The following is a 12,023-nucleotide window of genomic DNA, read 5'->3' on the forward strand; positions in this document are numbered from 1 at the left end:
GTCTTACAGAAAACTTCAGTGTATTAGTTATAACCTCTCTTAATCTATGCATACCACATGCATGTAGATTCATTTAGAGTTTGGGAACAAAATACAACTGAAACTGTTAAAGAGAATGTTCTGATTAGATCAGAGTCAAGACATAGTGGTCTTCATTCAAGGAGTAAATCTCCTGCCAAGAGTTTCTATCATAAAAGTAAAATATTACATTTTGAAATGCTGTATCACAAACCAAAAATATTTTGGAAACTCTCCAGAGCCCATGGATTTATTGTGATTTGCTTTTAAATCATAGTGCAGCACAGATTATATATTTAGATGATCTACAGTCTACTTATTTTGTTATGGCTGAAGTGATTCAGCTTGTTTTGATATAAAACTATCAAATATGAGCCTTCTGTCCTCTAAAACATAACACTATACTTTGTGTGGGAGAAAGCTCTTGTTAAAGACAAAATATTCCGTTGAATTCCAGTGTGAAATCTGTAATAAACCAACCTGCTTGAGTTAGTTTTCACATTTAAAAAGTTTTCTTAATAGTAATTTTTTGGTTACGTTAAGGAGGGTTGGAATTTTGCCTATTTTTTAGCATTAGTCAGACTTTTTTCTTCACAGAAAAATGAAAAACTACGTTTTCTCTGAAATTTACTGATCTCTATGGTTTTTGCTTTAAAATATGTACCCCAGTTTCTGATCACTATTAAAATTTTTGATAGTATATAAATTAATATTAAGTAAATTTCATTCTAGATGACCAAAATGCTTTCTGTATAGTGATAACATACATGTGGTTTTCTAGTCTATAATCAAATGAAGCAAAGATCATAATAAATAAAAACTAAGATTTCCCAGATTCACTTATTTCCAAGACAGTTTATCACAGAAATCCTATTTGCTACTAAGATTAATTGGGCCAGGCACAGTGGCTCACGCCTGTAATCCCAGTACTTTGGGAGGCCAAGGCAGGCAGATCTCCTGAGCTCAGGAGTTCGAGACCACCCTGGGCAACATGGTGTAACACCCTGTCTCTACTAAAAATACAAAAATTAGGGCCGGGCGCGGTGGCTCACGCTTGTAATCCCAGCACTTTGGGAGGCCGAGGCGGGCGGATCACGAGGTCAGGAGATCGAGACCACGGTGAAACCCCGTCTCTACTAAAAATACAAAAAAAAATTAGCCGGGCATGGTGGCGGGCGCCTGTAGTCCCAGCTACTCGGAGAGGCTGAGGCAGGAGAATGGCGTGAACGCGGGAGGCGGAGCTTGCAGTGAGCCGAGACTGCACCACTGCATTCCAGCCTGGGTGACAGAGCGAGACTCCGTCTCAAAAAAAAAAAAAAAAAAAAAATTAGCCGGGTGTGGTGCATGCCTGTAGTCCCAGCTACTCGGGAGGCTGAGGCACGAGAATCACTTGAGCCCTGGAGGCGGAGGTTGCAGCGAGCCATGATCATGCCACTGCATTCCAGCTTGGGCTAAAGAGTGAGACTCCATCTCAAAAAAGAAAAAGAAAAAAAGTAATTGGCAATTAAGCTACAGACTTATACTTAATGACTCACTATAGGTGAAAATTCTTACTTTTTTTTCCTTGTTTAAAAATATTTCTGTCAATGCCATGGGAAAATTCTACCTTCAAAACAAAAAATAAAATTATAAAAACTACCCAAGAATATGCTTGCATGTTAGCTTCTGGAGCAACGTCTACTGAGAAAAGGGTGAAAGCTAATTACTATCATTCCTTATTATTCAGTAGCAGTTTAGTACTCAGAATTTAAAAGCTGAGAATAGTGCAACATATTGTGGGGCCCATATAAATCAGCAGTAAAATAGGATTTTGTATGCTGAATATTAATTTGCAGGCTATGTTTCAATACTGTATTCTGCTTAATAAAGGATATATGTAATAACAAGTTGTAAAATGTCATTTGTTAATAAACATTTGTCGAGTATAAATATTTGACCTAGTACACGGTATAATATACTTTATATCCCTTCTTAAGGGGTATAAAAATGATTATAATAGAACCTGTGCCTTTACATATAGATTAAGAGGGTAAAAGAGATATATAAATGACCACAATAAAAAAAGGCATGTGCTAAGTACCATGAGAGATCTCAGGTCATGTATGTAACTTAGAATAGAAAGAGAGAATTTCTGGCTTAGGTAATCAGAGAAGATTTCATGTTGTTTGCTGTGTGTTGTGAAGAATGGATGGGATTATGGAAGTTGGAAATGTGAACAAAGGCCATTGCTGGTAGAAAGACTAGTGCAAGCACTGAGGGTGTGAGGGTGTGTGTGAAAGCTTGTTTGGAGTAAAGCAAATTCTGTTTGGCAAGGGCAGTGAGTGGGAGGGGAAGGAGCCCAGATAATGGAGAATCTTGTGTGCCAGCTAAGATGTTTAAACTAGTGGGGGAGCCATGAGTGTTTTTTTGGACTGAAGAGCAGCTTGATCAGATCTATCTCTTACATGATGTATCTAGAAGCTCTATGTTGCTTAGATAAGGTAGAAAAGGTAGGAGACCATAGATAGGGTCACATCTATTAGGCTGTTGTAGTAATTCAAGGGAAAGTTAATCTAAGAAAGTAGCAGAGGAAATGGAAAGGATGGGTATATGTGACAATGGCTAGGACTTGGGAATGAATGAACAAGGGTATACAGGGTGTAAAGGTCAAAGATGACTCCTGCCATAGCTCAGGATGCAGCACAGATCTGGTGTTCAGTAAATACATATTTAAGTGAAAATTTTGGGCTTAAATGACTGAAAGGGTGGACAGAAGTAGGAAAATCAAGAAGTTGTTTGAGGACGATAAGATCATTTGTATTTTAAATTGAGTTTGAGCTGCTGGCAGGATATATACATTGAAATGTCCTTAGAGAGTAGAAGCTGCAGAAATGGAACTTACAATAGAAATTGGAGTGTGACAATATAGGCAGGAAACATAAAGCAGGAAGTTCAAAGGAAAAGACCATTGGATATTGCTCAAGATTTAGAATAACAGAATTAAGAAGATCTGCCAAGAAAATGGAATAGAGGTTAAAGAGATAGAGAATGTTAGGATAATGGAAACTGAGTAAAGAGAAAAGAATATTTACCAACAAAGTTGGTAAATGAAGAAATGAAAATGAATATTGAGAAAGGGCCACTGGGTTTCATTTTTGAAGAAACAGTTTTATTAGATGGTAGGTAAGATTGTAGGAAGTGAAGGAACGAGATGGAGTTAAAGCTTGAGTATTGTCTGGCAAAGGAAAGGAAAAGATAGGTAAGTAGCCTGAGGACTAGCAGGCCAAGGGAAGGAATTTTTCAGGCTAGGGGAAAACTAAACATTTTTTGTAAGTAATTAACAATTTGACAAAGATGGAAAAATGAAGATGGACTTGGGGAGGCAGAGTGAGACAGAGTAAAGAGACATGGTGGTCAAGATCTAGAGTACCTGTGTCTAGTAAGACTGTCTGTAGTAATGAAAATATTCTCTATTTGCACTGCCCATTCAGAAGCCGTGAACTGCATATGACTCTTGAAATGTGGCGCCTTGTGCAACTGGAACACTGAGATTTTTAAATTTCATTTAATATGAATCAATTTAAAATTAAGTCATCACATGTGGCTTGTGGCTACCTTATTGGGGAGCAAAGATACAGTGGATAAATACAGTAATTAATAGCAGGAAAGAGGGTCGGACACTGAGAGATAAGGGACAAGTTCCAGAAAAAGTTTGAAGTACAGGTGTAGTGTTTAAAGGAACTCATAGTCAAATAGTTTCATTCTTTCCCATAAAATAGGTGGCATCATTTGCTGAGAAGGTTAAGGTAGGGAGCATGGGAAAGATTTTCGGCCATCCTTGTGGAGATTTCCAGTGGAGAATCTATGATAGATGAGATGAATCACAGCCGCATTGTAAGCCCTCTGGAGTTGAGAGTGTGCGTTTGTTTTAGGTCTCTGCTTCCTTGTCTGGTGACTTTTTACAGTAACATTTCTAAACCTAAGAGAGAAAGGAAAAAAAGAAGAGCAGGGAGAGCAAGTTTAGTGGAGCTCTTTGAAAGGCTGGAATGCTGGTGAAGTAAATAAATGCTGACGATGAGCTCTTAACTAAGCACAAAGCAAGTAAAAATAGGAAAGGACATGGATAAAGACTCTAGAGCCACGAGGTCATAAGGGTGAAGATGTCAGACTATGGAAGACGAGCAAGGCCATAAAATTTTCCGTTGTAAAAATTGTGGATTTTAGAGGTAGAATTTTCAACAGGAAATGAGATAAGAAAGAAGCCTAAGAAATGTCCGTCGTTGGGTAAGAGGAATATATAAGACAGATGTACATATTTCCAAATTGTTGGGGAGGAATTTCAGCATCCCTTGATTTTTTTTTTTCCTGCAATTTCCTTGCAATATGGTCTTTGCTCCAGACTTGCTAATTCAACTTTGAATGCATGGTCTTTTCTTAAAAAATCCAGGTTTGACCAAACACCGCATGTTCTCACTCATAGGTGGGAATTGAACAATGAGAACTCATGGACACAGGAAGGGGAACATCACGCTCCGGGGACTGTTGTGGGGTGGGGGGAGGGGGGAGGGACAGCATTAGGAGATACACCTAATGCTAAATGACGAGTTAATGGGTGCAGGAAATCAACATGGCACATGGATACATATGTAACAAACCTGCACATTGTGCACATGTACCCTAAAACCCTAAAGTATAATAATAAAAAAAAAAAAAAAAAAAAAAAGCTAAAAAATCCAGGTTTGAGTAGTAAAATTGGGATTTATCTTATCTATTTGCAGTGATATCCAAATTCATAAAAACTGAATTCAGAGCCAGCAGGGAACTATGAGATCATCTCATCTAATGTTTGGATTTTGTAGATAAGGAGACTGTAACCTCTTGATTCAGTGATGAGTTCAAGGTTACATAGCCAGTGAGTGGTAGAGCTGAGACTAACTTCAAGTCTTCAGTGATTCCCTGCACTGGGCTATGACTTGCGCAGCATAATGCTCTGGTCTGAAGTTTTCAGTGGGTATGGAACTATTTGTACTCTGGAAACATCAAAATCCAATATAGAATATTATCTTCAGAACTTTGGTATGATTAGTTTTTCTGAACTTGTACTTCCAAATTACTAAACTATTAATTTGACCATACTGAAAGAAAAATCTTGCTGAAGCAGTGTCTACAGTATACCACAGTTTACTTGTTCATAACTGTTTGACACTTCATGCTAAGAAAAAAGATAAATAGACAAGACTTTTAAATGTTAATAAATGTAACAGAATCCGGAATTGCATTTTTGACTAGGTGCAGCTGGGAAAGAGTTTGTTAATCAGCAGCTGTTTTATCACTTTTTTTAAAGTACCAAGTGTTGTGCCTCTCCTGCAGGCTCTAGTCTCTTTTTCCCTCCCCCATGCCCTTGTCTTCCTAATAATGAAGAAAGATACCTAAATAGTATGATCTAAGACAAAAAGGATACTGTTTTCAGAAAATATTAGAACATTGTAAGGTTACTAGTACTTTTCTTTTCACTCTGAATAATATATTGAGAAACATATTGAAGTAATTGGGGATAATATTTATTTATAAAATAATTATGTGTCCCATGTGACAATACCAAAAGTGTACTTTAACTTGTCTATTTTTACATGGACCCCAAATGTTTAAATGAAGTGATTAGACATACGAATCTGTAATTTTGATAAAAATATAAATAAGAATTTACCAGTTTCTGAGTTAGAGAATACAGGTCTTTGGTTTTTGTGACACTTTATTTAATTTAAGGGATTTCTTTATAGGATCAACAACTGTAGAACCTTTGTTTGCATTTCTTGAAAGGAAAAGCACAGTGAAATAGGATTAGCTGCTTTAATAAAGTGAACCAAAATACTGTTCAGATGATCAAAGAGTGTTAAAATACCTTCATTTTTATTTTAATTCTTTAATTCCTTTTTGTCATGGGAATTTTTGGTATTACAGCATTTGGCATACATATGACATGAAATCAGCATACCCTAAGATTTTAGGGACTGACTCCTTTAATATATTTCCTCAAGTAAATATTTCACTCTTCCTTTTCCTTGTCCTCTTGCTTCCAAGACTGGCTCTTTTTCAGGTGAATTAGGAGATACAGAGATGAAAGTTACCTTTCCTACCCTCTAGGAGCTCAGACATACAGTGGTTCTCAAAATGTGGGTCCCAGAACAGCAGCAGCAGCATCATCCTGAGGACTTACTAGAAAAGCAAATTCTCTAGCCCTACCCCAGACCTTCAGAATCAGAATTCTGGGGGATGGGACTCAGGAATCTCTGTTTTCATCAGCCCTCCAGGGAATCCTCATGCACACTCAAGTTAAGAACCACTGGTCTAATGACTGGAACTTTATATCTTCCTTATTTTTGAAATTGAGATATAAGTCACATCCGAAAAAATTCACCATTTTAAAGTAGACATTTCAGTGGTTTTTAGTGTATTCACAGGACTGTGCAAACATCACCATTATCTAATTCTATAACATTTTCACCATCCAAAAATAAACTCCATACCTATTAGCAGTCACTCCCCATCCTCTGTCTCCACCCCTCAGCCCCTGGCAACCACTAACCTACATTTTGTCTCTATGGATTTGCCTCTGCTGGATATTTCATATAAATGGAATCATAAAATATGTGGCCTTTTGTTTCTTTCACTTAACACAGTGTTTCCAAGGTTCATCCATATTGTAGCATGTATCAGTGCTTCATTATTTTTATGGCTGAATAATATTCCATTGTACAGATGTACATATGTTGTTTATCCACTCATCAGTTAATGGATATTTAGGTTGTTTCTACTTTTGGCAGTTATGAATAAGGCACTATGAATATTCATGTACAGGTTTTTGTATGAACATATTTTCTATCTGGTATATACAGTCAGTTCTCATTATTTGTGGTAGTTTTGTTCATGAAGTCACTGCAAACACTGAATTAGTGAATACTGAATTACTGGTTCTAGGAGAAATACAGGGTTAGGTTCCTGTAAGGCTCTGGTCACATTTTCATCAATTGATCAATATATAACCTTGTTTTATGTGTGTTTCTTTTTAAAGATATCTTATATTTATTGCCGATTCATTAACATTGAGTGCATGCCTAACAGCGCCATAACTCATGCCTGAACAAAGCAGCTTACCTAACCAGGTATATTTTCTGTGTGTGACAAGGCCTGTCACAGCCTTCTTGGACTTAGAAAGAGTAGGCAGCACTTCAGCGTTACACTTGGGGGCTGTTTGAAACAGTGAATTCACCAAAAAAAAGCACAAAATGTGAAAAACATGGCACTAAATCGACCGCAAAAGGGAGACTTGTTTACAGTATGAGAGCCAAGCACAAGAGGGTAGTCTTGTTTGAGTGACTCACGTTTTTCACCACTCTGCCAATTCACATGTCTGAATGACTGTGAAAGCACCATGAGGATTATTTGGGGGTTACAAATAATTTATAGTGAATAATCATATTCGCAAATACACAATCCACAAATAATGAGGATCAACTGTACTGGGAGTGGAGTTGCTGGGTCATATGTTAGTTCTATGTTTAATATTTTGAGGAATTACCAAGCTATTTTTTTTTTTTTTTTTGCAGAAGCTAAAGCATGTTATATTCCCGCTAGCAGTGTTTAAGGATTCCAATTTCTCCATGTCCTTGACAACACTTGTTATTTTCTGTTTGTTTGAAACAGAATGATGGATGTGAAGTGGTATCTAATAAGATATCACTTATAAGTGGTTTTGATTTGTATTTCCCTAAATCACTAATGACGTTGAACATCTTTTCATGTGCATATTGGCCATTTGTATTTCTTCTTTAGAGATGTGTCTATTCAAATACTTTACCTCTTTTAAATTGGATTATTTGTCTTTTTATTGTTGAGTTGTAAGAGCTTTTAAATATATATTCTGAATACTAGACTCTTAGATATATGACTTGCAAATATTTTCTCCCATTCTGTGAGTGTTTTCATTTTCTTGATAATGTCTTTTGATCTTCAAAAGTTTTTGATGAAGTCCAATTTTATCTTTTTTTCTTTGTTTATGGTTTTGAAATTTTTGAAACTGCTATCCTCATATAGTTACTCAGTACATCCTGCTAAAAGAATTGCATACACATTTTTATTACCAAAGTCATGAAGAGTTAGATTTCACGGTTTCAATAAATTATAACTTATTTGCTAAGGGATGTCATTTGTAAATTTAAAGCATTTGTTTGTAGTATTTAAGAGATTTTTATGTTGTGGTTGTGGGATTTTAAATACTGGCATCATGAGGGCCATACATTTATAAAAAGCAGTGTCAAATTTATTTGACAAACTGCTGTTTTGTTTGGAAAATTGAAGAAAAACACTTAAAACTACTCTAACATTTTAAAAGAAGATTCTGCCTCTTTTTAAAACCATGAACTTTCTGTCCTAAAAGTAAGATCTCGAGCCATTTTGTGAAAGAACACAAGAATCCCTGGAACTTGGAAATAAATGCAGATTGGTGTTTATTTGTGTTATTTTAAATGTAGTAGCACTGTGTGTTGGAAAACTGAATCTGTAACACTTAAGTCAGGCTAAGCAAGCAAATAATATCAGCTAACATGGCTTTAATCTACTAAGTAACTTAAAATCCAAAAGATCAAAGGAAGTTATAACTAAAAACAGTCCTTCATGCAGTTTCTCTGTGGAAGCAGGAAAAGGCTAGAAATTACATGTCACCTTCATATCCTGGCTTGCTGACCTTGTGCTCAGATCAAGCCCCTCTGTATGCCAGCTGTTACCATTATTAAGACCTTGCCCCAAGGGGTTAAATAGGAGAAAAACTCTCCTGTCCTATTGGAGAGCAAACACTGAAAGTTCCAGCCCCTAACATGCCTAATTCAAAGCAATCTGCATGTGCTTGTCATTCAGTCTGTCCTGCCGCTCTATGGAGCTGCTCCTGCCAACTCATTGCTTTCTGCTGTGCTGTGATCCTGCAGTCAGTTGCCGCTGTTGCTACTGCAATCATTTGCACCAAACTGAGCCAGAGAAGTTCCCTCTTTTAACATAAAGGTAATACATTTACTCTTGCTGTGTGAATATGTGTGTGAGAAATGCGTGTGAATTTGTTATTTTAGGAGAATTTATTTAAAAACTGAACTTTGTTTCTAGGATTGTATTTAAAATTCTAGCTCACTTTTTTTTTTTTTTTCAGTGTAAACTTTGAACGGCATTTGGCATTTTAACACATTAAAATCTTGTGAAGTTTATTTAAATTGTAGTCTAGCACAGTAAGGTAAGGCCAGCCATTTCTTAAGTTTATTAAAATGTCATGTCTTTGTGAAGTTGGAAGGAAACCTAAGCTTTAAGGATGTTTGTTGTTTTATACTTTGAGATTCTTATTTAACTACTATCTAAATCAGAAAATTTTGAAAATATGTGCTTGCGATTACCAGGTGATAGAAAAATAAATGTAGAGTTGTAGGAATCACATTAGTCACTTTTGTGAATTAAATATTATAAGAAAATAGAAAATTATTAGCATCTTCCCTCCTATAAAGAGAGTAGTTTGGTGAAGATACCCTCTTATGAACTAAACTTCAACAGCAAGTAATTCTTATCAGAGTTCGTTTCAGATACACAGCTTGGTACAGGCCTTCAAGCTATATTTTAGTAGTTTAAATGTTTCATGCATTACATGGTAACTACAATAGTGACTACATAGGATTGGATTTACTACTTAAAGTACAAGTCAAAATATATTTGCTGTATTCACTTTTGCTTAAAATAAGAATGGATAATTTATTTGCAACTGGTGGAAAAATTCAAGTTAGTTTAATGTGAAATATGTTTATGTTTGGTGTAAAATATACATTAGAAAATTAAACGGAGAAATTTAGTGAAAACTGAGATATTTCATGCACATCACTGACCATAAATGCCTTTATTCAATGATAATGCAAGAAATAGAGAACATACTTTACAATTTGTTAAAAAATTTTACAAATAGGTATTCTTGTTGAACGAAAAAAATGAAATGTGTCCTTTTTACTCACAAGAAGGTTATTTTAGATCATAATATTTATAATTAAGAAAATTACAGTTCCCTTTGATGGCTGGGAAATCACTAAACTATGTAAACAAGCTCTAAATTTATGAGTGTTTCACTTGCAGGTAGTGGGTTTTCTGCTTCCCATGGTTTTAATATCTGGCGACACATTTCTACTTTCTAAAATATTAAAACATTTTGCATTATTTCATGTGTTTTTTAGTCTTGCATCTCCAATACATTATCTTAGATTGCTTTCATTGCCAACGTATCAAATGTTGGGATATTTTATTGATTTTACTTTATTTGGAACTTTTTAGTATTAAAAAAGATATTTTTATGTATCTTCTATGCTTCATATAGCTCACATCTTAGACCTCAGTTTTAGAATTGTGATCATGAACTATTTGCATTGATTATGAAAAAATGTGTAATGTTTTAAGTGTCTGAAATGATTGACCTACAAAGTAGTTTAGAAAATACATGTTTACCTTAATTCAGTCTGGGAAATATGTATTATAAAGTGTATTCATCCAGAATTTAAATCTAGTCTCACTTGCCTTGCAGTTTATATTGAACCAGTGGAGGCTTTTGGGGAAATCTGTTTTTCAGTGTTTGCTATGCATCACTTCTTTACCTTCTGTTCTAACTGCTTTGAGTTCTGGGACTGGATCTGAGCATTCTTGCTGTATGATTCTTATAACTCAGTGTGGATGATGGACAGCCTTGACATACAGATGATATGAACATTTCCTATTTTTGAAAAAATACAATTCCTGATTACATTCTAACACAGGAAGCAAAACTGAGTTGTTTAGGATCAAGACATATGAGCTCCTTAGCCTATCAGCCTTTTGGAAAAAATGTAAGAGAGAGCAACTAAAAAAAATTAGAAAAGCTAGACTTGGAGAAGGTGGTGGCTTTTTGTTCTCTCCATCTTAATTTCTATTCTCTTATTTTAATCAGTATTAAACAGGCTTATGTATTACAGGCTCATATTTAGATTCCCAGAAAACTGTATAAGGAAGGTGCTTACCAAAATGATTGCTAAATAAGGACATTTAACTGAAAAATATGATTTAATTATTTTTGTAAGCAAACAAGAATCCTACACAATAGTAAATGTAATTTCAGTTCATCTAATATATACAAGAAAGCAAACAGCAGAATTCATGAGCATTTATAGTAATAATTTAAGGAATAGAGAAAGATTTATAAAAGTCACACCCAGGCTCTTATTAAGAGTTAATTTACTGATTCAATTCAAGTAAGAATAAAGTCTTTATAAATTTGATGTTTTTCTAAGCTTGAAGCAAATCTCAGAGTTCTCTTTAATTGTGTTTTATACAAATACCTTGAGTGATGTTTCCCAAGTTGCTCAGTAGACTAAAGGATACTCATAAGACATTATTTGCTGGACTCTGCAGGGAAGAACCCATTTGGGGAGCTGCTCTAGGAAATTTGATTTGCTGCTTCTCAAACTTCACAAAACAGCAGGGAGTGGGGCCTGGTATTAGATACTAAACATTTGTGGGAAAAGTTTAGATAATTCTAAGTGTGGTATTAAAAAACAACACACTACCATCTAAATCAAACAACTTTTAAGTGCTTTATGGTGATTGATCTCAGTTTTTGGCTTTATGAAGGACATTTTTAAAATTCTCTCACATTCTTTTGCCTAACAATGTGTGGGAGTAAAATTTTCTTAGGTTGATTTACCTCAGTGATGTTTTTTTTTTTTTCCTTTGGGCTGCTAAGTTTTGAGGCTTTGACATGTGTGAAGTATTAAACATTCATGGTATCTTTTAGACATGCTTGTGATGTGTTCAACAACATTTGCTAAGCTCAGTAATATGATCCTGTTTCTACTGGGGAAGAGCTATAGTGATACAGATAGATTGCTCAGTTGTAAAGCCGCCCATTTTGTGATTTTAGTTGAGACAAAATAGTTTCAAATGAAATCTCATGGCCTAAAGACACACCTATCACATCTTAA

At 35.3% G+C, this 12,023-nt stretch overlaps 1 protein-coding gene across 6 annotated transcripts in view; it reads left to right on the forward strand.

Annotated features, from left to right (window-relative positions):
* DISP1 (dispatched RND transporter family member 1) overlaps window positions 1-12,023 on the forward strand; it is a 176,528-nt gene that overhangs the window by 98,308 nt on the left and 66,197 nt on the right. The window contains exons 3-4 of one of the 6 annotated variants that reach the window (XM_063613968.1): window positions 8,911-9,051; window positions 9,194-9,274. The exons of 4 other annotated variants lie outside the window; for them this stretch is intronic. The gene's annotated coding sequence lies outside the window, so the exon portion shown is untranslated. Of the gene's footprint in view, window positions 1-8,741; window positions 9,052-9,193; window positions 9,275-12,023 lie in introns of those variants that run through there. One more of the 6 variants, XM_063613969.1, reaches the window with a different exon arrangement.

This window comes from Symphalangus syndactylus, chromosome 19 (assembly GCF_028878055.3).
Source record: "Symphalangus syndactylus isolate Jambi chromosome 19, NHGRI_mSymSyn1-v2.1_pri, whole genome shotgun sequence".
NCBI lineage: Eukaryota > Metazoa > Chordata > Mammalia > Primates > Hylobatidae > Symphalangus > Symphalangus syndactylus.